This window comes from Cebus imitator, unplaced genomic scaffold, assembly GCF_001604975.1.
Source record: "Cebus imitator isolate Cc_AM_T3 unplaced genomic scaffold, Cebus_imitator-1.0 Scaffold385, whole genome shotgun sequence".
Taxonomy (NCBI): domain Eukaryota; kingdom Metazoa; phylum Chordata; class Mammalia; order Primates; family Cebidae; genus Cebus; species Cebus imitator.
The window spans coordinates 2,466,918-2,491,178 of NW_016107700.1; the positions used below are offsets into that span (position 1 = coordinate 2,466,918).

General features: G+C 41.7%; 1 protein-coding gene and 1 pseudogene across 6 annotated transcripts in view; one reads left to right on the forward strand and one right to left on the reverse strand.

Moving 5' to 3' along the window:
* MACF1 (microtubule actin crosslinking factor 1) overlaps positions 1-24,261 on the reverse strand; it is a 421,177-nt gene that overhangs the window by 302,860 nt on the left and 94,056 nt on the right. The gene's annotated exons all lie outside the window — the stretch shown is intronic.
* Positions 11,940-12,037, forward strand: LOC119468145 (annotated as a pseudogene).

Below are 24,261 nucleotides of genomic sequence, written 5' to 3' on the forward strand. Positions count from 1 at the left end.
AAAAAAATAAATAAATAAAAATAAAAATCTGCTAAAAGGCCAGGCACGGTGGCTCACGCCTATAATCCCAGCACTTTGGAAGGCCGAGGTGGGTGGATCATGAGGTCAAGAGATCGAGACCATCCTGGTCAACATGGTGAAACCCTGTCTCTACTAAAAATACAAAAATTAGCTGGGCATGGTGGCGCACCCCTGTAGTCCCAGCTACTTGGGAGGCTGAGGCAGGAGAATTGCTTGTACCTGGGAGGTGGAGGTTGCAGTGAGCCGAGATCACGCCACTGCACTTCAGCCTGGCGCCTGGCAACAGAGTAAGACTCTGTCTCAAATAAATAAATAAATAAATAAATAATAAATCTGCTAGAAAGTGATTTGCAACATAGAACTCTATACTCAAACTCTTAATCAAATGAAAAGTAGAATTAGACATTTTCAGATAAGCAAAATCTCAAAAACATTTATCTCCCATGTATCCTTTCTTAGGAAGTACTCTGAGACACACCACAATGAAAAAATGGAGTACGTCATGAAATATGACAACATCAGCTCCAAGAAACATGTGATCCAACAAAGATAGGTAAAACAAATTTCCTTATATGATAGTGAAGGGAAGTGCCAGGATGACAGCTTTACTAAAGGCTTTGAGCGCAACCCATCCAGAGTGAGTAAGAGAAAGCTCCTGGGGGATGTCTCCAAACAGACTATTGAACTAAAAGATTATTTGATATGTTTCAACATACTGAAAAAGAAGTCTTAGAGTCCCATGGAAATGTCTGGAGGTATGTATACAGATCAGTAAACAAGTGATAAAATAAGGCAATTATTAATTCCAGGAAAAATTAAAAGTTGGTCCAGAAAGGAAATGTAATCATAGTATACTACTTAACTCACCTTTAAGCAATATTTATATAATCACTATAATCTGAACACTGAATACCATGTAACCAAATATCATGTAATGGCAGTAATATGTGACTTTGGGAAGAAGGGGGAAGATAAAGTATGTATGTTCAAGGAGTAGGAATAAAAAAACTAAACCCTAATTTTCTGTAGTAGAATATCAACAGATAATGTTCAAAACAAACAAAATCAAGAATCACTAGTAAAAGAGAAAGAAATATATTCTGGCTGTTTGTGTGTACAGAAAAAAAAAAAGAAACTGAAATGTGGGCCAGGTATAGGGGCTCACACCTGCAATCCTAGCACTTTGGGAGGCCAAGGTAGGAGCATCATTTGAGGTCAGGAGTTTGAGACTAGCTTGGACAACAAAGCAAAAAACCTCATCTCTACAAAAAGTTAAAAAAATTACCCAGGTGCAGTGGTGCACACCTAGAGTCTCGGCTGCTCAGGAAGCTGAGGTGGAAAGATCCTTTGAGTCCACAAATTCAAGAGTGCCATGAGCCATGATCACACCACTGCACTCCAGTCTAGGTGGCAGAGTGAGACCCCGTCTCTAAAAAGAAGAATATAGTGGAAAATACAGGAGATTTTTTTTTTGTCATATGCCTTATAGTAATATTTTAACCTTTTAAAGTATGAACATGTATAATTTTGATTTAATGTTATAGAAAGTTGGGCTGGATTATGAAAGACCTTAAATGACAAGATGAGTTTGGATTTTATCCTATAGGTGATAACGAGCCCCTAAAAAAGTCATTTCTCCTCCCACCAAAACACACATACAAAGAGATGTTTAGAATCCCAGCCCCACATGGACTCCCTTAACATTCTAGTTAATTGAGTTTCAGATATTTCTCCCTTATCCATTGCTCTCTACCTCATGATTAAAGGGCTTTAGCTCATAAACAAAGGGAGAGAAGACCTGTATACATTATGTGGCAGGTACAAGAAGATGTTAAGGTCAACACTGCTTCCTGGGTTCAGACTCATCTGACGAGTCAGGTGGTGAGTTCTGAAACAGCATCACCACAGCTTACCCCCAGGGGGCTCCCAAATCAAATACATACACCCTAGGGAACTTTCCTTCCTTCAGCACTTCAGGTTAAAAATCTCTTCTAACGATTTGTTATTTCATGAAGAGATACAGGGAGATGGCTGCAAGCAGGGAGGAGGAATATTGCTAACTAACCCCCAGGGAAGTCCAGCACCCTTCTCTAAGAAATTAGTTATCTGACTCATTTCCTTCTTATCCTACTCCAAAGATCTGTTTACATCCTACAGTGTACCTAGTAGTATTGTCTAAAAACAAAACTCATGATCAGCCAGAAGAATGTAACAATTAAAGGCTGTGTCAAAAAATAAAGTTTTCCTTCCTCCCTTTCAAATTATAGGTTTTTTTTTTTTAACTTTTCCTTCTTGTTTTTGATATATCTTGTTTTTTTTGTTTTTTTATTTTTATTTTTTTAAAGAAACTAAGCCTCTATGTTGCCCAGGCTGGAGTACAGTAGCTATACAGGCACGATCATGGCAATCATGGCACTATTCCATAGCCTTGAACTCCTGAGCTCAAGTGATCCTCCTGCCTTAGACTCCCGAGTAGCTAGAACTACAGGTGTGAGCTAGTATGCCCAGCTCTTTTGAGATATATCTATATATAGATATATTGTTTTGTTTTGAGACGGAGTCTCGCTCTGTTGCCAGGCTGGAGTGCAGTGGCACAATCTCGGCTCACTACAGCCTCCCCCTCACAGGTTCAAGCAATTCTTCTGCCTCAGCCTCCCGAAGAGCTGGGACTACAGGCGTGCACCATCACGTCTGGCTAATTTTTGTATTTTTCGTAGAGATGGGGTTTCATCATGTTGGCCAGGATGGTCTCAATCTCTTGACCTCGTGATCTGTCCGCCTTGACCTCTCAAGGTGCTGGGATTATAGATGCGAGCCACAGCGCCTGGCCAATTTTTGTATTTGCAGTAAAGACAGGGTTTTGCCATGTTGGCCAGGCCAGTTTCAAACTCCTGACCTCAGATGATCCACCTGCCTCAACCTCTCAAAGTGCTAGGATTACAGGCATGAGCCACCATTCCCAGTCCCGGTAATATCTTAAAGAGAGGTATCTACTTTTTTGGTGGTGTCCTATGCAGCCTAAAATTTCCTTTTTCCAAGCCATCTTCAGATGAACAAGTTATAGGCACAAAGGCAGCAACTGATACTGCTAAGCTATCTCTCCTAAGACCTTCCTTGAGAGGCCTGAAACCTGAGGCAGAATACTGTCAATGCTAGCCTCTCTTTTATCTTTGTGTAAATGGCTAATTTAGCCTCCAACCTCATAGTCACACCCCTCTGGTAGGTACACAATTATGACCAGGAGAGCACTCTTTCACAATCTTTTTTTTTTTTTTTTTTTTTTTGAGATGGAGTCTCGCTCTGTAGCCCAGGCTGGAGTGCAGTGGCGCCAACTCAGCTCACTGCAACCTCTGCCTCCTGGTCCCAGTTCAAGCAGTTCTCCTACCTCAGCCTCCCACGTAGCTGGGATTACAGGCATGAGCCACCATGCCCAGCTAATTTTTGTATTTTTTAGTAGAGACGGGGTTTCACCATGTTGGCCAGCCTGGTCTTGAACTCCGGACCTCGTGATCCACCCGCCTCGGCCTCCCAAAGTGCTGGGATTACAGGCTTGCGCCACTGTGCCCGGCCCACAATCTTAATATACATGGGAGCCTGAATAACCTAACCAACTTTAGTACTCCACAATATGAAAAGATGCCAAGACTTATCCTGACTTTAACTCTCTAGCCCGCCACCCCACCTTATCAGCTTCAACCATACAACACCATTGAAGGGCCCTCTATTCAAAGAAGAGAAACACCACCACCACCACAAGACTTAATCGGGCTTAGAGCAAAGATCCAGCTCTAGCCAAAATACTAGGAGGAACTAGTGTACTTCTGGCAACAAGGTAAAAAATTCTGAGATCTGACCTTCTGATGTCAAGGCAACTTAAGTTCCCCTGCATAACATGTCAAGGGAAATGTCATTTCTCCAAACCAGCCACCATGACCATGTGGGGGCACTTCCAAGACACAAACCCTGTTAGCTATAGAACTGAGGCAGGGTGCAGGAGCCCACACACACCACCTTGCATGTGAAAAAAGTCCATGACTAGCATAGGATGTTGTGAGCCATCTCACCCAGATACAAACACGGTATAGCCAAGACATGCACAGACTCAACCATAAGTTCTGAGGGCACATGAACAGCACTGCCCACACCAGGGCTCATAAAACAGGAACTAAAAAACAGGTGACGTTTCCTATGATTTATGCTGGTCAATCATTCTGACTGCCCAGGCAACCACACCATTTAACATCTTCCAGCAACTCAATCAAGGTTCCTGTCTCCACCTGCTCCTTTGACATCATCCTGTCATTATATGTTCTTTGAAATTCCTTTGATGAAAAATGAGTCACTTCTTCCTGCCAACACAGGCCTGAGCCTCTTCCAGGCATGTCATTCTTTGGTAATCCTGTGGGGGCAGGGTGCCACCCAGTGGTTTCTGCAGCTACTCTTGCCACATCTCCCAAGAAAGAAGGCCTCAGAGCAAGATCAAACATAGCCTGGAGGAAAAATGAAGAAATGATGAAAGAAGTGAGGTTCTTGGTGGAGCTGAGAATCAGAACATAAACTGGCTACTCCAGTGGGGGACACAGTTGAAAGGATGAAGAATTAAGGTAGGGTACAGTCACACTTAAAACTTAGGAATGCTTCAACCTCAGAGTGCTCACCTTAAAAGTTTGGTTCCTGATACAATGTGCTATCATGTATTCTCCTGCAAAAAATGACTGCAATCCTGTTTCTCACTCTGAAGCTTTGGGGCAACAGTAACTTGCCTGCTCAAGACAGTGACAGTCCTGAAACAAAGTCTTCAAGACAACTTCAAGATTCTCAGTGGCAGTGATAAGGGGCCCAATAGAAACAGACAAAATACTGTTCATATCTACAAATCAGCCTAATATTTTTAATAACAGCTTTACTGAGATTTGGTTAACATACTGTACAACTCAGCCTTTTCAGGTATACAATTCAGTGGATATTTAAGTATCAGTATATACACAGAGTTGTTTAACCATCACCATTATCTAACTTTAGAACATTTCATCAACCCCAAAAGAAAGCCTGTATCAATTAGCAGTCACTTCCCATTCTCCCCTCCTCAATCCCTAGCAACCACTAATCTATTTAAGGTCTCTATGGAGTTGCCTATTCTGTATGGATGGAATCTTACAAGCCTTTTGTGTCTGGCTTCTTTCACTTATATATATGTTCTTATATACGTTCTTCTTTCATTTAGTCTAATGTTCTCAAGGTTGATCCATGTTAGCATTGATCAGTACTTTATTCCTTTTCACCAACAAATAATATTCTATTATATGAATATGCCACACTGTGTTTATCCATTCATTAGTTGACAGATATTGCAGTTGTTTCTACTTTGGGGCTATTATGAATAATGCTGCTATGAGCATTTATATACAAGTTTTCTATGAATATATGTTTTCAATTCTTTTGGATATATACTTGAGTTGAATTGCTAGGTCATGTGGCAGCTCTATGTTTAACGTTTTGAAGAGCCACCAAACTGTTTTCTAAAGCAGGTGCACCATTTTATATTCCCATCAGCAATGTCAGAGGGTTCCAATTTCTCCATATCCTCACTGTCTTTTTATTAAAGCCATTCTAGTGGGTATGAAGTGGTATCTCACTGTGATCTTGATTAGCATTTCCCCAACAACTAATGATGTTAAGCATCTAAGCATCTTTTCATGTGCTTATTAGCCATTTGTATATCTTCTTTGAAGAAATGGCTATACAAATCTTTTGCCCATTTTTTGATTGGATTTCTTTTTACTATTGAGTTCTAAGAGTTCTTCACATATTTTGGATATAAGTCCATTATTAGATATATGATTTGCAAATATTTTCTCCCATTCTGTGAGGTGTCTTCATTTTCTATGTAGTGTCCTTTGAAGCACAAAGGTTTTACATTTTGATCAAGTACAATTTCTCTTTGTGTGTGTGTGTGTGTGTGTGTGTGTGTGTGTGTACTTTCAGTGTCATCTACAGGAACCCACTACCTAATCAAAGGTCACAAAGATTTCCTCCTAAGTTTTCTTCTAATAGTTTTGTCATTTTAGCTCTTACATGTAGGTCTATGACCCACTTTGAGTTAACTTTTACATATTCTGTGAGGTAGGGGTTTAAATTTATTCTTTTGTATATGGATATCCAATTTTCCCAATATAATTTGTTGAAAAGACAATTCTTTCTATATTGAATTGTCTTGGCACCTTTATCACAAATAATCAATTTACCATAAATGTAAGGGTTTATTTTTGGACTTTCAATTCTATTCCATTGATCTATATGTATATCCCTATGCCAGTACCATACTGTCTTAATTACTGCAGCTTTGTAGTAAGTTTTCAAATTTGGAAGGATAAGTCCTCCAATTTTGTTCTTTTTCAAGACTGTTTTGACTGTTCTGGGTCCCTTGCATTTTCACATCAATTTCAGGAGCAGCTTGCCAATTTCTGGAAGAAGAAGAAGAAGAAAAAACAACCCTGCTGGTATTCTGATAAGGATTACACTGAATCTGTAAATCAGTTTGGGGAGTGTTGCCGTCTTAACAATATTAAGTCTTCCAATGCATGAACATATAAAATAGGCAATCTGAGCCACTGTTTACTAATACTTGGAAAATAAAACACTCAAATTTCCGTATGCTCTATCAAATATTTAGCACACAGGAAAGCCCTGATTTACAGGATCCCCCCAAAAGAAGTAAAATGCTAAAAAGATACTGATTACCAGCCAGGCGTGGTGGCTCACACCTGTAATTCCAGCACTTTGGGAGGCCAAGGCAGGTGGACCACTTGAGGCCAGGAGTTTGAGACCAGCCTGGACAACATAGTGAAATCTCATCTCTACTAAAAATACAAAAAAATTAGCTGGGCATGGTGGCACATGCCTGTAGTCCCAGCTACTTGGGAGGCTGTGGCACAAGAATCGCTTGAACCCAGGAGGCAAAGGCTGAAGTGAACAGAGATGGTGCTACTGCGGTTGAGCCTGGGCAACAGAGCGAGATCCTATCTCAAAAAATAAGAAAGTAATAGAGTGTATTTTGTACAGCTGAACAACAATTTTCAACAAGCTTCCAAAACAGCTGAACACCCTAAGACCTAAGAAACAGAGACTTCGCCAACCATAGCTAGGGCTGAGAGGAACAGCAAAGGCCCTGAGATGTGTCAGGCCCCACTGGCCTTGGCTCATTCTACCTTAGTAAAAGGAAGAAGGACATAATAACCATAATCCATTTCTCTATCACAAATGCCTCAAATATGTAAAAAAGTATCAAAAGAAGAAATAATATCTTCCTTTTTGTATGTGTGAGGCAGAGTCTTGCTCTGTCACCCAGGTTGGAGTATAGTGGCGCAATCTCAGCTTACTGCAATCTGTGCTTCCCAGGTTCAAGCAATTCTTCTGTCTCAGTCTCCCAAGTATCTGGGATAACAGGCATGAGCCACTACACCCTGCTAATTTTTGTATTTTAATGGAGATGGGGTTCACCATGTTGGCCAGGCTGACCCATGAACTCCTGACCCCAAGTGATCGCCAGCCTCAGCCTTCCAAGGTGCTGGGATTATAGGCATGAGCCACCATGCCTGGCCTGTATCTTATATAAATCAGCCACAACTCATCCCTAAGAAAAATAAATCTTTGTATTAGTACCAGAGTAGGTAACCAGAAATTTTATAAAAAATAGGCTTATATGTTGCTATCTGGTTGCAAGAGGAAAAGTCATCATAATAAATCTTAATCCTGAATTTATATAACAAATACTTTTTACTTAAAAGAAGTGTTTATTTACAGCAGCTTTGAGGAGGGTGATGGAAATTATAGGGGTCTAAAAGCCCTCTAAGCTCCTTATTAGACTGTAATAAAAGCAAAGGATAGCATAACTTTATTGTTTATTTTTGAGACAGAGTCTTGCTCTGTTGCCCAGCCTAGAGTGCAGTGGTGCAACCTCGGTTCACTGTAACCTTCACCTCCCAGGTTCAAGTGATTCTACTGCCTCAGCCTCCCGAATAGCTGGGATTACAGGCACAAGCTACCACGCCTGGCTAGTTTTTGTATTTTTAGTAGAGATGGGGTTTCACCATGTTGGCCAGGCTGGTCTCAACCTCAAGTGATCCACATGCCTCAGCCTCCCAAAGTACTGGGATTACAGGCATGAGCCACCCCGCCCAGCAACATAACTTTAAACTACAATGTATAAACTATACAATTAGCTTAGGAAAAATAGGCTAAGAGCTAACCAAGGCAGTCTAAACCCTACCATCAATTCTGACCTCTTTGATCACACAGCAAAGCTCCTATTCTCAAACATAATTGAATGCCTACTGTGTGTGTGTGTGTCAGACAATGCTCTTTACATACATAACTCTAATCCTCTCTAATTCCTATTCTTTCAAGTAGAAATTATCACCTCCATTTTACAGAAGAGGAAACTAAGACTTGTAGAGATTAAGTAAATTGTCCAAGATCACACAGCTAATAAGTAGCAGAGCTGGAATTCAAACACAGGCCTCTTCAATTGCCTATCTGGTACTTTTTCCACCAGTTCAATAGCATTCCAGTATCCCGACTCTCCCATCTATGTTTCATCCCAAAGACTTCCAGAAACAGAAGATGCAGAAGGGTAGTGGTGTCCCACCTCAACTCTGTTCTGAGTGGAGCTGGTTTTCTTAGAGCAACATGGGGTCAGGAGAAAGACAGGAAAGGGTGGAATATGAGCAAAGACAAAGATGGGCATCAGAAAAGAAGCATGTGTGGGAGTTCACCTTGCAGCTAAAAATGAAATTGAATAAGGGCAGGCAGCCCTGGCTAACTAAGATGACTTCAGCCAAAACTGCAAGCAAACCTTTTTACTGATGACATCCATTTCTCCCCTGTAAACAGAAGTTAAAATATCACTTAATCACTGTTTAATCATTCTCCGCAAGTTCACTGCAGTTTAACTCCTTATGTTCTGAGAGCCTCTAGCATGCTCCTAGACAATCCAGGAAAGGAACTAAAGAGACCATCAAGAGTTGGCTAAGGTTGACAATAAAGCAGAAGGAAACTTTCAATATTCATTAAGTCACCAAAACCACTTTACCAGTTAGAAATTTTACATTATAATCACATGCCACCTGTTCCCTTGGCTTTCCAATCTGACACCTGATTCATGCCATGGCCATGCCTCATTGAAGGAATTTCAGGAGTGAGGCACCAGACCACAATTTAACTCCTGAGGGTCAGGACTTCAGGATTGCTGGAATGTGCCCAGTAAAGATGGGGGGGGGGGTGTCTGGGCAGCTGAAAGCCTCCGCAGGGGAATTCAGTAAGAACAACTGCTGAACCCTAGGTTACAGATTTAAAAATAAACCTCAGTGACCCTCATGCCTTAAGAATCATTTGGGAAAGAATGTTGCTGAATTCAGCAACTATGTGGCCCACTGGGGTGAATTAGAGAGAGGAAAAAAGAGAAAAATGCTCTTATTACCCCTTTCAAGGAGTATGATAGGACAAAAAGACAAAGAAAATCCCAAATTCGCTTTCCCAAGAGGAAAAGACTTACAAACTACCTGTATTTCTATATTTCTTATATTTTAAGGTTTCAGGAAAGGTGTTGGTGCATATGCACTGTCTGTGAGGTACTGAGATTATGTTCAGCACATAAAAGAATGCAAACCACATGGCACATATATACCTATGTAACAAACCTGCACATTCTGCATAGGTATCCCAGAACTTAAAGAAAAATTTAAAAAAAAAAAAAAAGAATGTTGAAAAGGAAAATCACAATGTAACTGTAAGGGAGCACATTGGCTGACCTTTATGAGCTCCGAGTCTTACTGAGGATACAAATATAAACTCCTCTCCTGGAATTTGTAAGGAGAAGACAGTGGGAAATAAAGATTTCCCTGACAGCCTAGATTCTGTGGAAATCCCCTTCTCGGTGATCCCATTTCTCAACTTGACTGAAATAACCACTCCATTCTTGGACATTGCCATTTTACTTCTTCAATGGGGAACTTTATTGCCATGGCAGTGAAGCTTTCCTAGCTACAGGATTTCAGCATTAAGCTAACCCAAATGATTCTTAAAACTTAAGAGTCACTGAGAAAGGCCTAAGGGCACATCAGAAAGCAACGGCCTTCCCATTCACTACAGCTTCTGATATACATGGAAAAGGAAATAGTGCATGGAGCAAAACTGAGACGTTTCCCAGTTACCTCTTGGAGCTGACCCTCTAAAAGATGGTTATATTATCAATGCCAATTATAAACTAGGCATGGGGATTACAGTCCTACATTCCTCTATAAACACAAATATGCCTGCCCTACCATCATTCCTCTTTCCATTAGCAATACCATTTTATGAATGATATGTGGAGTGGCTCCTGGAACCCTCTCTGATGTTTCCTTTTTGCATAATGATGACAGCCAGGGAGTGATAATGCAGTTATTTGTACATTAGGCATCAATCTGGAAAACTCCTTCTAGAGAAATACTAGTTGGTTGCCAGCAAAGTCTATTAGGTGATCCAACAGCCTGAAGCTTCACAGGTGCAATCATGGCTGCTGAAGTTTTATTTTCTTGGGAGACTTTAATTGTTGATTTTCTTGTTGTCATTTTATTTTTTTTCCCCTGGGGCAAAGAAGAAACATATATGATTGGAATTAACCTATTTTCCTTCTTTAGGATTGAGAAAGCAAGAACTACAGTTTTGACCTTTGTAACAAGGCGATGTTTTATACAAACAAAAGCCAATGTAGCTGGACAACATCTGAGGGATAGTCTGGGGCAGGATTACAGAGACCAGAACAACTGCATGCCTCTCCCAGCCATAAACTCCTACCTGCCTACGTCTAAAAACACAGCATAAACTTCTCCTGGTCTGATAAATTATTTGATTCACATACAGCAAGGGCTAGCCTTTACAAATCTTTTTCATTCTTTTCTTTTCTTTTCTTTGTGTGTGTCTTGTTTTGTTTTGAGAAACAGTGTCTTGCTCTGTCACGCAGGCTGGAGTGCAGTGGTGCAATCACAGTTCATTGCAGCCTCAAACTCTTGGGCTCCAGCAAGCCCCCAGCTCAGCCTCTCAAGTAGCTGGGACTACAGGCATGAGCCACCATACCCAGCTAAATTTTTTTTTTTGAGACGGAGTTTCACTCTTGTTACCCAGGCTGGAGTGCAATGGCGCGATCTTGGCTCACCACAACCTCCGCCTCCTGGGTTCAGGCAATTTTCCTGCCTCAGCCACCTGAGTAGCTGGGATTACAGGCACGCGCCACCATGCCTAGCTAATTTTTTGTAGTTTTAGTAGAGACGGTGTTTCACCACGTTGACCAGGATGGTCTCGATCTCTTGACCTCGTGATCCACCTGCCTCGGCCTCCCAAAGTGCTGGGATTACAGGCGTGAGCCATCGCGACCAGCCCCCAGCTAAATTTTAAAAAATTTTTGGTAGAGATGGGGGTCCTGCTATGTTGCTCTGAATGATCTCAAACTCCTGATGGTCTCAAGCAATCCTCCTGCTTTGGCATCTCAAAGTACTAAGATTATAGACATGAACCACTGTGTCAGGCCCAGTTTCCTCATCATTCCCCCCCACCCCATATTCCCATTGCTGAAAGGAAAATTTTATTTTTTGGTTTTTTTTTTTTTTTTTTTTTGAGACGGAGTCTCGGCTCACTGCCATCTCTGCCTCCTGGGTTCAAGCAATTCTCCTGCCTCAGCCTCCTGAGTATGGAACTACCACGCCCAGCTATTTTTTTTGTATTTTTAGTAGAGATGAGGTTTCACCATGTTGGCCCGGATGGTCTTGATCGTCTGACCTTGTGATCCACCTGCCTCAGCCTCACAAAGTGCTGGGATTACAGGCATGAGCCACCGTGCCTGGCCGCTGAAAGGAAATTTTTTTAAAAATTAAAAAATGACGATCCTCTTGTAGTTCATAAGCATGAAGACTGGGTTTTCATGCTCATGTGTGAGATATGCCTCCTTCAAACCTTGTAATAGCACATTACCTTTCTAACATGAAAAAAAAAATGAAAAATTACCTAGCTTAATGCTTATCAGTAGTTCCTAAAAAGAAGAACATAGAAGAAAAAGAGGAGGCCGGGTGTGGTGGCTCACGCCTCCCAACACTTTGGGACACCGACGTGGGCGGATCACCTGAGGTCAGGAGTTTGAGATCAGCCTGGCAAATATGGCAAAACCCCATCTCTACTAAAAATACAAAAATTAGCTGGGTTTGGTGGCACACATCTGTAATCCCAGCTACTCAGGAGGCTGAGGCGGGAGAATCACTTGAAGCCGAGAGACGGAGGTTGCAGTAAGCCCAGATCACACTACTACATTCCAGCAAGAAAAAGAAGAAAGAGAGGAAAGGGTGTGTAGAGAGCTACATTTTGTTCCCAATTGTTCTTTTCACCAAGTAAAAACAAATGGCCCTTGAGACCCTAAGAAACCCTACCTTGCCCTATTCAAGAACCAAACTAGCATTCACTGTCTTGTATTTTGGGATTTTCCCAAAGTTCCAGTGAACAACTCTATCTCCTCCAGTTCTGTGACCAAATCAGGACAAAAGAAACCACAGCCTCACTGAGATATCTCTCCAAATTCATATAAAATGTTATTTTCTCAAGTTGAACCAGGGGACTGTGAGCCCCTTGAAGACAGGCCTCATGTTTGTATTCCCAATACCTAGTCCTTGCAAAGAGTGGAATTCAACAAATGTTTGTTAAAACTACCCTTCTGTGTTCCAGCTAATTCCCTACAGAAACCCTCACCACCCTGGAACTTTGGTCACAAATCTTCTTTTCTCAAACCTCTAGTCTGATGACAATAATTCCCAGTCCTTAGGTCCCAACATAGCTCTAAGGTTTCTAGACTATTCAAGAGATGCTACATAATTCTCAAAAATATCTTTGAAACCGAACTAATTTTAACTCTCTTGAAGTTTATACTACTTAGCATTTTTGTTAAGGAAGGAACTGTAAAAAAAATTAAACAAAGGAAAAAAAGTCACAATTCAAGGATCTTACTAAAGATTACTCCTAGCCAAGGCTTCAACAGCAAGCAATGTGATTTGGAGGAAAGGCATTCAACTGCACATCAGAAACCTGGGTCATGGTTTAAGCTTGTCAATAGCTATATGACTTGGGGCAAGTATCCTTTGACTTCTCCAGGTGGGCTCAGTTCCTCATCTATCTCTGCATGACACTATGACTTTGGGATTGATCTAAAAACCTCTTGATCTAAAAACCTGACTCTATTAAACAGCTAGAGATAGAACCAGTGATGCTTAGCAAGTATAACAATAATTCATTTCTAGTTGCCCAAGCATAAGTAGAAATTCTCTACAGAAAAATGACCAAAATGGGGGGGAAAGGAGGGAAAGAAAGGGCTTTATATGCAAGGTATAAAAATAAAGTTAGAGGACCTAAGAGGAGGAGAGTGGAAGCTATGACTATGCAATTTAAATGAAAAGGACTATCAGAAGTCTTCCCTTCCTGCTCTCAATTCTCCTTTAAAGAATTCTGAACAATGAAAATAATTAAGAAATGGGACAAGCAAACATGCAAGTAAGCTCTAGGTAAGAGAAGAATTGCTGTCTGCTATAAAATGGATTTAGAAGATGAAAGTAAGGACTTTTTTTTTTTTTTTGGAGTGGGGGGACAGTCTCACTCTGCCACCCAGACTGGAGTCCAGTGGTGTGATCTTGGCTCACTGAAACCTCTGTATCCCAGGTTCAAGTGATTCTCCTGCCTCAGCCTTCTGAGTAGCTGGGAATTACAGGCACCTGCCACCACACCCAGCTAATTTTTCTATCTTTAGTAGAGATGGGGTTTTGCTATGTTAGCCAGGCTGGTCTCAAACTCCTGGTCTCAAGTGATCCGCCAGCCTCAGCCTCCCAAAGTGCTGGGACTACAGGCGTGAGCCACCATGTCCGGCTGAAAATGAGGATTTTTAAAAGGGAAGGAGAAATCAGCAAAACAGAAAGGAGAAAAGACGGATAAAATACAATCACAACACACTTGCATTTAACTATGTAAACCTCACCAGGAAGAGAAAAATAATTTAAACAGTACAAAAGTTTACTCACAATTCTAGTCAGTGAGGTTTTACACCAAAGAAAGGTTATTTACCAGGGTGAACATGAGATGAGAGGACTTGAATCTGAGACTTCAGCACATCTCAGTACAGTGTGCCTTTTCACATTGTGAGCATTCTGAATGCTGAATATGATTCTAGTTTCTGAGAATACTTATTTTTTCATATAAAATGTCTCCTAATTACAGGCCAACTATTTTATATTGTATTCCAACTCTATCCTGGCATATAAACAAAGCCATGTTTATATACTTTGATTTCTGGGTCATTTGAGATATTTTTCCAAGATAATTTTGATTACTTGGAATTCTCACTTTATGTGCAAACTTTACAACCTAACCTCCTCCTGCAGGAAAAAGGTGAGATTTTACTTTGCAAGAGAGAATGGAGCGAGGTAGGGGAGGGAGCCAAGGAATTTTTTCCTAAAAACTAAAGACAATACAGAAAAGGGCATGAAAGACACAAAAATCTCAATTTCTGTGCTACTTCCTTAGCCACTCCTAGCAATTTGGGAAAGGCGGTGGAAGCTTATAAAATAGCTCAGAGGCTTGGGGCAGGTCATTCTGCACATCTCTTACTACGGCCAGGGAAATGCAGTGGTGAGGCACTTGCCTAGAGCCTCCACTAGTGACATTCTCCAGACTTGCTAGTACAGACACTGGGACCAGACCCAGCCCTGAGGTTTCCCCTTGTCCTACTGTTTCTTGCTTCTCTTACTACTATGAATTTGGAGAACCAGAGGCCCTGTCTCTATACCTTGGTTCAAGCTTTCCTGGGGCACAAGAAACATCACTACCCTCAGACAAAGACTAAGAAAGTAGACTACCCATCCCCCGACCTTGCTTTTGCCAAAGAGTAAGTTCCTCATGATGAAACTGATTCCCTTTTTGACATTCAACTAAGACACTGAGCCTCTAAGATGTGTCCACACAGAGAATAAATCTTTCCTTTTGCCTGACTGATAAAAAGTTCATGCCTAACGGGAATGTCTGCTTCCTTTTCATTCTAAAAAGACATGTGACTTTGCCAACCCTAGAAAGCCACATTTGCAATTACTAATCAGAAAAATAAAGCTACACTCAGCATTTTCCATAGACAGTGGTAATATCTACTGCTATGAGCTCTTACTATGTGCTAGGAACTGTTCTAAGTATTTTCCACATATTAACTCATTCATTCTCATTATAACCCTATGAAAATGGTCTATTATAATCCCCATTTTATAGTTGTAGAACTCTAGCTTAAACAGAAGGTTAAGTAACATGCCCCAAATCACACTAAGTGATAGAGTGTGATTCAAGGTCAGATCAGTGCAGCAGGTCCTTTGGGAACTACTGTTTTGGGTGGATTTCATAAAAGACAGGAAGAAAGAAAGGCTAGTAGAAGCAATGTCCAAAAATTGGATAGATTTTGTTGCTGCGGTTCATCTCTGCACAAATGTGTGGCAAAGCATGATTAAGTTTCTTTTAGTTCTATTTAGCTATCTTTCCTTCCCCTACACCCCTTAAATACAGCACCTTCAGAGGCTCTGAAGTCTTCCCACAGCAGCTTAAGGAAAAGAGAGAGTGAGAGTGAGAGAGAGAGAGAGAGAGAGAGAGAGAGAGAGAGAAAGGCAGCCTTAATCAAAAGCTCTTTCTTCTGGCAAACAAAAGGCCTTGGTATTTCCACAAACAGACTAGTTATTCTTAATCCTAACCAAAGATTCTTTGGCAGAGAAAGAAATATGAAAATGTTAGGCTTGTGGGAATGGCCTGTGCTTTGGGCTTTTGTATCCCACTCAGTAAAGCCAGTCCACTGAAAAACAAACATAGCCGCCCCTCCGTAACTCTGGGCCTTCAGTTAACTCCAGGGTCTAGGTCTAGAGAGAGAAATAACAGTCTCTACTCCTGATTGTCTAACCCTTTTCCCTCCCTGCCCAGAGGAGACTGTTCAACAGTTTTTCAAACACACCGGGAAAAATACATCTGAAGTTACAGACACAGAACAATCAAATTCTGACAGTGAAGGAAATGCAACAAGCCGTAGGTGAAAGAGGATAGAGATCAGGCCTAATCCCGGAACTCTCACTAGCCTCTCTGCTTCTTATTCCAAATCAACAGGTTTGGCATCTTCCTAAGTGAATGTTTAAGATCTAGCAATTGCTGCCAGTGCTTTTTCTACTCCACACTGGGTTTTATAAGCAGAGCGTGTGGCCCTGAATGGTCCTAAGTGGTCTTTATTTTCCCAGCTAGGTGGAGAGAAGTTAAGACTATTCTGTTAAATGGGTTAGTAAGGACAAAAAAGGGATGAGGGTAGTGGACCAAAAGGCAAAAAGGCACCAGCAGCACTCATTTCAAGCATATCTGGGCTAACTCAGAATCTGTGACACTCCAACCTCACCCCTTGCATGAACACAGTAACGTTACTATAATAACAAAGTCCCTGAAGCTTTTATACCCAGTAAGTATCCTCTCCTTGCTGCCTTGCCCAGGATACAGGGAACAAAACTACTGATGGCTCATCTCCTAGCAGCTAGGACTCTGTTAAGAGTGGCGAACAAGAACAGCCACGTATGAAAAGCGGCAGCCTGGCCTTGAAATCCCCAGAGTGAGCAGGCAAATTAATGTGTGATAATGGTACCAAATCTTGAGGCATTAAACCATGAAGTAATAAAGCCCCACGTGGCTCTGGCCTCTAGATCCGCTCTGATTACTCTGGAAGTAGGTCCTAGTCTGTTCCCAGGCAGGTATGAAAGGCCCAGGGAGTGAAAGGCACTGGTTAGCCAAGCTCAACCCACCAGCAAGTTTCAAATGTCTGGCATATAGTAGGCTTTTGAATACTTGTTGAATGAATAAATGAATAAAACATTTAATCTTCAACTGCTATAATCAATTCTTTCCTACAGCCAAGGGGATACAGGGAGTTATCAGAGAATTCTAGACAGTAGGGAAAAAAAACTTTTCCCTGCCACTCCCTGGAGATCATGGTCTTATGTTGCAAAGAATAATGCTCTCATCTATATAAAATTCATTACTTGACTGTCCTCCCACAGAGCTGGATAACAGGCCACACTATCCTAAATCAAGGACAATGGCTCTCCTGTAACTGATGTGCAACATTCAGAGTTCCCTGAAAGAAGGCAGAGCATACTCAGAGAGGTGTCTACTGTGGCATTTTTTAAAAATAATAGCAACTTGAAACAATCCAAATATTCAGCAATAAAAGAATGGCTAAATGAAGCCATTATCAACAAGATAACTTAAAATTATAATGGCTGTAAGGAAACACTTAAAAAATTCTTATAATGATACATGGAAATGGCATGTAAATATGTGCATATGCTAAGTGAAAGAAGCCAGAGACAAGAGGCCACATGACTAAGTTTATATAAAATACCCAGAATGGCAAATCCAGAACCGGCAAGACACAAAGCTGATTAGTGGTTGCCAGGGGTTGGGAGGAAGGAGAATGACTGCTTAATGAATATGGGATTTCCATTTGGGATCATGAAAAAGTTCTGGAACTCAATAGTCACGGTGTTTGTACAATAGTGTGAATTAACTTAATGTCAATGAACCATATGCTCTAAAGTACTTAACAATGGTAAATTTTTTGTCACGTGTATTTTTTTTTTTTTTTTTTGAGACGGAGTTTCGCTCTTGTTACCCAGGCCGGAGTGCAATGGCGCGATCTCGGCTCACTGCAACCTCCGCCTCCTGAGTTCAGGCAATTCTCCTGCCTCAGCCTCCTGAGTAGCTGGGATTACAGGCACGAGCCACCATGCCCAGCTAATTTTTTGTATTTTTAGTAGAGACGGGGTTTCACCATGTTGACCAGGATGGTCTCGATCTCTTGACCTCGTGATCCACCCGCCTCAGCCTCCCAAAGTACTAGGATTACAGGCATGAGCCACAGCACCCGGCTGTCATGTGTATTTTACCACAATAACATAAATAGGATCATGAGAAACACACACACACACACACACAGAGAGAGAGAGAGAGAGAAGATAATTATGTAAAAGTAAATATGGACCAGAAAGGAACACAGACAAGTCCCAACGTCTATTAAATTAAGATGGGACTTCATTGATATTGGACAACAAATAAAATCAGGAAAGGGAAATAAAAATGTCAGAAGCTTAGAGCCAGCCCTACAGTCACAATCACAAGCCTGCAAACAAGTGCCTACCAAGTTGGGGACAAGTTACATAGCTCACCAGGCGCCAGAACAGCAGGTGTGTGTGCTATGGCGTGAGGGAAAGAGGTCTCAGGCCTTCCGAAGCCCAGTCCTCTAATCCCCCTTAAAAACATTCCCTAGGGCAGAGAAACCATCTGTTTCAACAAAGCCTAGAGCCCTAGAAGCATATTAACTCCTTCACTGCTGACCTCCCACAGATGGGCTTCATCCAGTATTAGGTGATTTTCTTTCCAAAAATTCCTCCAAATGATAGAATATAAGCTTTACAAGGGAAAGGACTTTGCTTTATTCACTGGTATATCCCAAATACCTGGGAACACATTTATATCAGTGGATATTCAATAAATAACTTGCTGAGTGAATCCATTAAACACCTTTTTCCTAGAATAGTTTTTTCATTTATACCTTATTTTCTAAATTCTCCCTCTTCTTGTCATTTGTCCTCACTTAAGAGTCCAACCTGGCTTCTACAAATTCAGTTGACTGACAAATATTCGTCTAGTGTCTGCTTCTGTACAGCATAACCTGTCTTGTTACTGTGTTGTTTATTGCTGGCATCCCAGTGCAGAGCACTGCACACATGGTAGGTGCTTATATACATCTGTCCAATGAAAGAGTGATTCACTTTGGTCACCACACGTTACAAGTGCTCTGTAAGGAGCATTTACATTTGGCTGGCATGAGCAAGGCACCATGAGAGTAACAGAAACGTAATGTGTATAAAACAGTTCTCTCAATAAAGCTTACAGTTTCAATAGATAAAACTCGCTTGGGAAAATGATATATCAACTTGGACTATGATAATCAGAGAAGTCTTCATTGGAAGAAAGACCTGAAATGAAGCTTCAAGGAACAGATAGATTTCAGTTAAGTATAAAGAACAAGGGCATTCTAGGTAAAGAAAACTGCACAAGAAAAGGCAAGGAGAGAGAATGAACGAGAGAGGATAAGACATAATGAGGAACAGCGTTTGTGTGGAGCTGAAGGTGCCTTCTAGGAAATTACGCGAGATAAACCTGGTGAAGTAGGAAGAAGATAAGAGCATAAAATGTTGTAGTCTTTTTTGTTTGCTTGTTTTTGTTAGACAGGGTCTTGTTCTGTCCCAGGCTACAGTGCAGTGACAGTTATGGCTCACTGCATCCTGGACCTCCTGGGCTCAAGCAATCCTTCCCCCTCATCCTCCTGAGTAGCTGGGACTAGTGGCACATACCACCAGGTCTAGCTAATTAAAAAAAAATTTTTTTTTTCTTGTAGAGACAGTCTCTCCCTATGTTGCCTAGCCTGGTCTCAGACTCAGGACCTCAAACAATCCTGCCTCAGACTCCCAAAGTGCTGGGATTACAGGCATAAGCCACCATGCCCAGTCCATAAAAGGTCTTTTTAACAAATTTAGACTTTCAGTAATAGGAAATACTAGGAAAGTAGCTGCTACTTCAGAGACAAACAGGACACAGGAAACAAAATATGAGGCTGCTGCTGTAATTCGGTCATGAGGTGATGAGTGACAGAACCAGAGTCATGGCATAGAGAATGGGAAGAAAAAGACAAATTTAAGAGAAATTCTGAAGAACAAAAGAACTCAATGACAGACTGAAAATGAGGGTTGATGAAGAGAAAAGAGTTAAAGATGTCTCCAGAGTCTCTCATCTCAGACACTGGAACAATATGAGCTCAACTGTCAAAAAATGGTGACTAGGACAGAAAAGCCAAATTTAAGCTTAGTTTGAAAATACTGAGTTTGGGCTGGGCACAGTGGCTAACACCTATAATCCCAGCACTTTAGGAGGCCAAGGGGATGGATCGCTTGAGCCCAAGAGTTTGAGACCAGAAAACATAGGGAGACCCCCATCTCTATAATCAACCAATCAATCAAGCAATAAGAAAATACTGATATAGGTCTGCACTGTGTTAGAAGCTTTTACCTATAGTACTCCATTTAATCCTCACAATTTTATGTGGAAGATATTATTATCCTAATTTTACTGATGAAAAAACTGAGGCTCAGAAAATCCCCATTTTACAGATGAAAAAACTGAGGCTTGCCCCAGGTCACTCAGCTGATTAAATGTAGGAACACAGATTTGAACCCAGCCCTGCTTGGATCCAAAGCCCACGCACGGTCTTCCCACTTCCCTACACTGCCTTACCCCTTAGAAAACTGCCACAGTTAGGCTGGGCACAGTGGCTTATGCCTATAATCCCAGCACTTTGGGAGGCCAAGGCGGGTGGATCACATGAGGTCAGGAGTTCGAGACCAGCCTGACAAAGATGGTGAAACCTGTCTCTACTAAAAATACAAAATTAGCCAGGTGTGGTGGTGGGTGCCTGTAATCCCAGCTACTTAGAAGGCTGAGGCTGGAGAATTGCTTGAACCAGGGAGGCAGAGGTTGCAGTGAGCCGAGATCGTGCCACTGCGCTCCAGCCTGGGCAACAAGAGCGAGACTCTGTCTCAAAAGAAAAAGAAAAAGAAAACTGCCACAGTTAAGAGTCAGAAGAAGAAAAAGAACAAAGCAGACAAACAACAATCAAATAGGTAAAGGAACCATAAAATACTCTTACTGAAGGTAAACGAAGAGAGTATTTTAAACAGGCAGGAATGTAATCAACAGTGTCCAATGCCAGCACTCCAACACAGAATGAAGTTGGCACTTCAAATCTATCTGTAAAGAATTATGTAAAGATGGTGCCTTGGACTAGGGAGAATAGACCAGAGAATCTCAGAGGAAACAAAAGCCCTATCCACAGCTAAACAGGGTTTTTCTCTTCTCTTATCACTGACAGACACCTTGGGCCACTACTCTTCAGCTACTATACAGGCCTCATGCTGAAGTGCATCACCTGACCAGTCCCAGGAAATAGCAACCCAAACACAAAACATTGCACAACATAAAGGTCAGGTTCAACTTGAGCTGTGGGGGTAAAGTGGATCTCTTACTTCTAGCTAGCATTCAACATAAAATGTTTCTAAAAACCAAATTCTCTTTTAAAAAGATTTCACGGCCGGGCACGGTGGTTCAAGCCTGTAATCCCAGCACTTTGGGAGGCCGAGGCGGGTGGATCACAAGGTCAAGAGGTCGAGGCCATCCTGGTCAACATGGTGAAACCCCATCTCTACTAAAAATGCAAAAAACATTAGCTGGGCATGGTGGCGCGTGCCTGTAATCCCAGCTACTCAGGAGGTTGAGGCAGAAGAATTGCCTGAACCCAGGAGGCGGAGGTTGCGGTGAGCCAAGATCGCGCCATTGCACTCCAACCTGGGTAACAAGAGCGAAACTCCATCTCAAAAAAAAAAAAAAAAAAAAAGATTTCACATGGCTGTTCTTCTCTCACTTCTCTGCATCCGAAACAAACTAAAATCAGGTATATACTTATTGGCTTAGCTATATCCCCACTTCCCTGTAAATGATCTTTCATACTGCTGCCAGTTATCTCTCCCCACCCAACCTCTCAAAAAAATACCCACCCTAGTTGTTTATGCCATTCCTCTGCCGTAAAAATATCTAGTGCTGGTCAGGCACAGTGGCTCACACCTGTAATCCCAGCACTTTGGGAAGCCAAGGCAAGTGGATCACCTGAGGTCAGGAGTTCAAGACCAGCCTGACCAACATGGTGAAACCCCACCTCTATTAAAAATACAAAAAATCAGCCAGGTGTGGTGGAAGGCAAATCCCAGCTACTCAAGAGGCTGAGGCAGGAGAATGGCTTGAACCCAGGAGGCGGAGGTTGCAGTGAGCTGAGATTGCACCATTGCACTCTAGCCTGGGCAATAAGAGCAAAATTCCATTTCACAATAAATATCTAGTGCCAGCCAGGCACGGTGGCTTACACCTATAATTCCAGCACCTTGGGGGGCCAAGGCAGGTGGATCACCTGAGGTCAGGAGTTCAAAACCAGCCTGGGCAACATGGTAAAACCCTGTCTCTACTAAAAATCAAAAAATTGGCCAGGCGTGGTGGTCCACACCTGTAATCCCAGCTACTCAGGGGTCTGAGGCAGGACGATCACTTGAACCCGGGAGGCGGAGGTTGCAGTGAGCAGAGGTCATACCACTGCACCCCAGCCTGGGTGACAGAGCAAGACTCCGTCTCAAAAAATAATAATAATAAAAAAATAAAAAAAATCTAGTGCCCTCTACGGTCTCTCCACTAGACTATGGACTGATAATCCCTCAAAGACAGGGACTGTCAATAATCTTTGTATACTGTCAGAAATTTCTCAATGAAAGGAAGGAAGGAGATGGAGACTTCCAGTGAATGCAACAGTGAATGATCAGGGAGTGAGGCAATTAAGTTGTTAACAAACTGTAAAAAGTGATCTTCCAAATTAAAGGATTTCAAACCAAGAAGTCTAAAAAGTTCCTGCCATTCCACAATGAGCAAAAGACGGTATTTAACAACTGGTATTCATTGAAGATATCAACCCCACAGTTGTTACAATGAGTAATAGGCATAAAATTAGTATTATCAGCCTGGGGTTTCTCCAACAACCAATAGAAACTGCAGCAGCATAGTGAGGATGAGGGCCTTAACCTTTCAACAGTAATGCCTACTTCATAAGAAAACAAAATCAAGGATGTGGGGAAAATGATAATGTATGCTTGTTAGCTATATAGGCCTATTCTTTGAGAAATAGGGATAGTATAACAACCATCTCCAGTCGTAACAAAAAATAGAATGACCCCACACATTGCAAAATAGCAGCAACTGAAACCAACCCCAAAATGAGTTTGTGCTGATGATCCTCTCTATCCCAGTGACATGAGGTAAGCCTAAAAAGTATACAATTAAACAGAGAAAAAACTTGAACAGGACAAAACTATCGACTATTCAAATAAGCACATGGTCTACTAGGTGACTAGTGCTGTAAAAGGTGTTGACAGGCCTCACCCCAGAAGCATGCAGACTTCCAGAATCCCTGCAGTGGAGTGAATCGCCCTTTTATGAAAGGTTTGCTTAAGGGCTCTGGGAATGGGAGAGGCAGACAGTTCTCACTATGAAGGACGCAAGCCTGTCAGTGACTCAAGCCATTTTCCACTATACTAACTGCTGCAGAGACTTTCTTATTGGCCCCCTACACACAAAGTCCTATACATGTGCCTTCTCTTAGCCCTCCAGCTAATCTCCAAACATCCCCAGTCTATCATCAGCTAGAAAACCTCATGTTGTCTCCTCCAGGATGTCAACTCTAACAAGTCAGAAACAAGCACGTACTCTCATCAAGTCTATAATTCCACTCTAAGGCCCACGTAACAGAAGCTGATTTACACTTGGGTATAATACACTGATTTAAAACACATCACCAGTCCCAGTTCTTCCAGAAGTAGAAATCTACCAAAGCAGGGGTGTTGATACAGTAAAGTTTTGTCAACCTATTTTATCAAATTAAGCTGGCCCAATTTATTAGCTAGGTGCTAGCTCAGTAACAGCCGGAAAGCAAAGAGAATCTCAATCTGGTACCAATCTAGGGTTCCAATCTGGAATTTCTGTACAATATTGACGGTCATTCTTGCTACTGGTTTCCCAATCAACATTAATGGGTCTCTCCCCACTACAAGAGAAAAGGGTACTAGAGTTGGAAGGATCAATGAAGCTATTTAAATGCTTAGAATTGCTGTGAGAAAAGCTTCAGAGTAAAGTAGTGCAGTGATACTACGATGACATGATGGGAGCTGCTGACTAAGTGAGAAGGCCACTTGGCACCTGTTCCACCACAAAATTAACTGGGTAATAAAACATCTGAGCCAGCTGGCCACTAAGCCTGAAGACAGGACTATCCCTAGAGGACAAGGGGCCAAGAGCTATCAGAGAGGTATTCAGTGTTATAAGTATCCTCTTTTTACCCTCAGTAGCTTTTAAAAGTGAAATAAAGTTAAAATCCAGAGCTTTGAATACATGGATTAAGACCCAGTAATTCCACTTGTGGAAATCCATCCTTTAAAAATATCAGAAATGCACAGAAAAATTTAT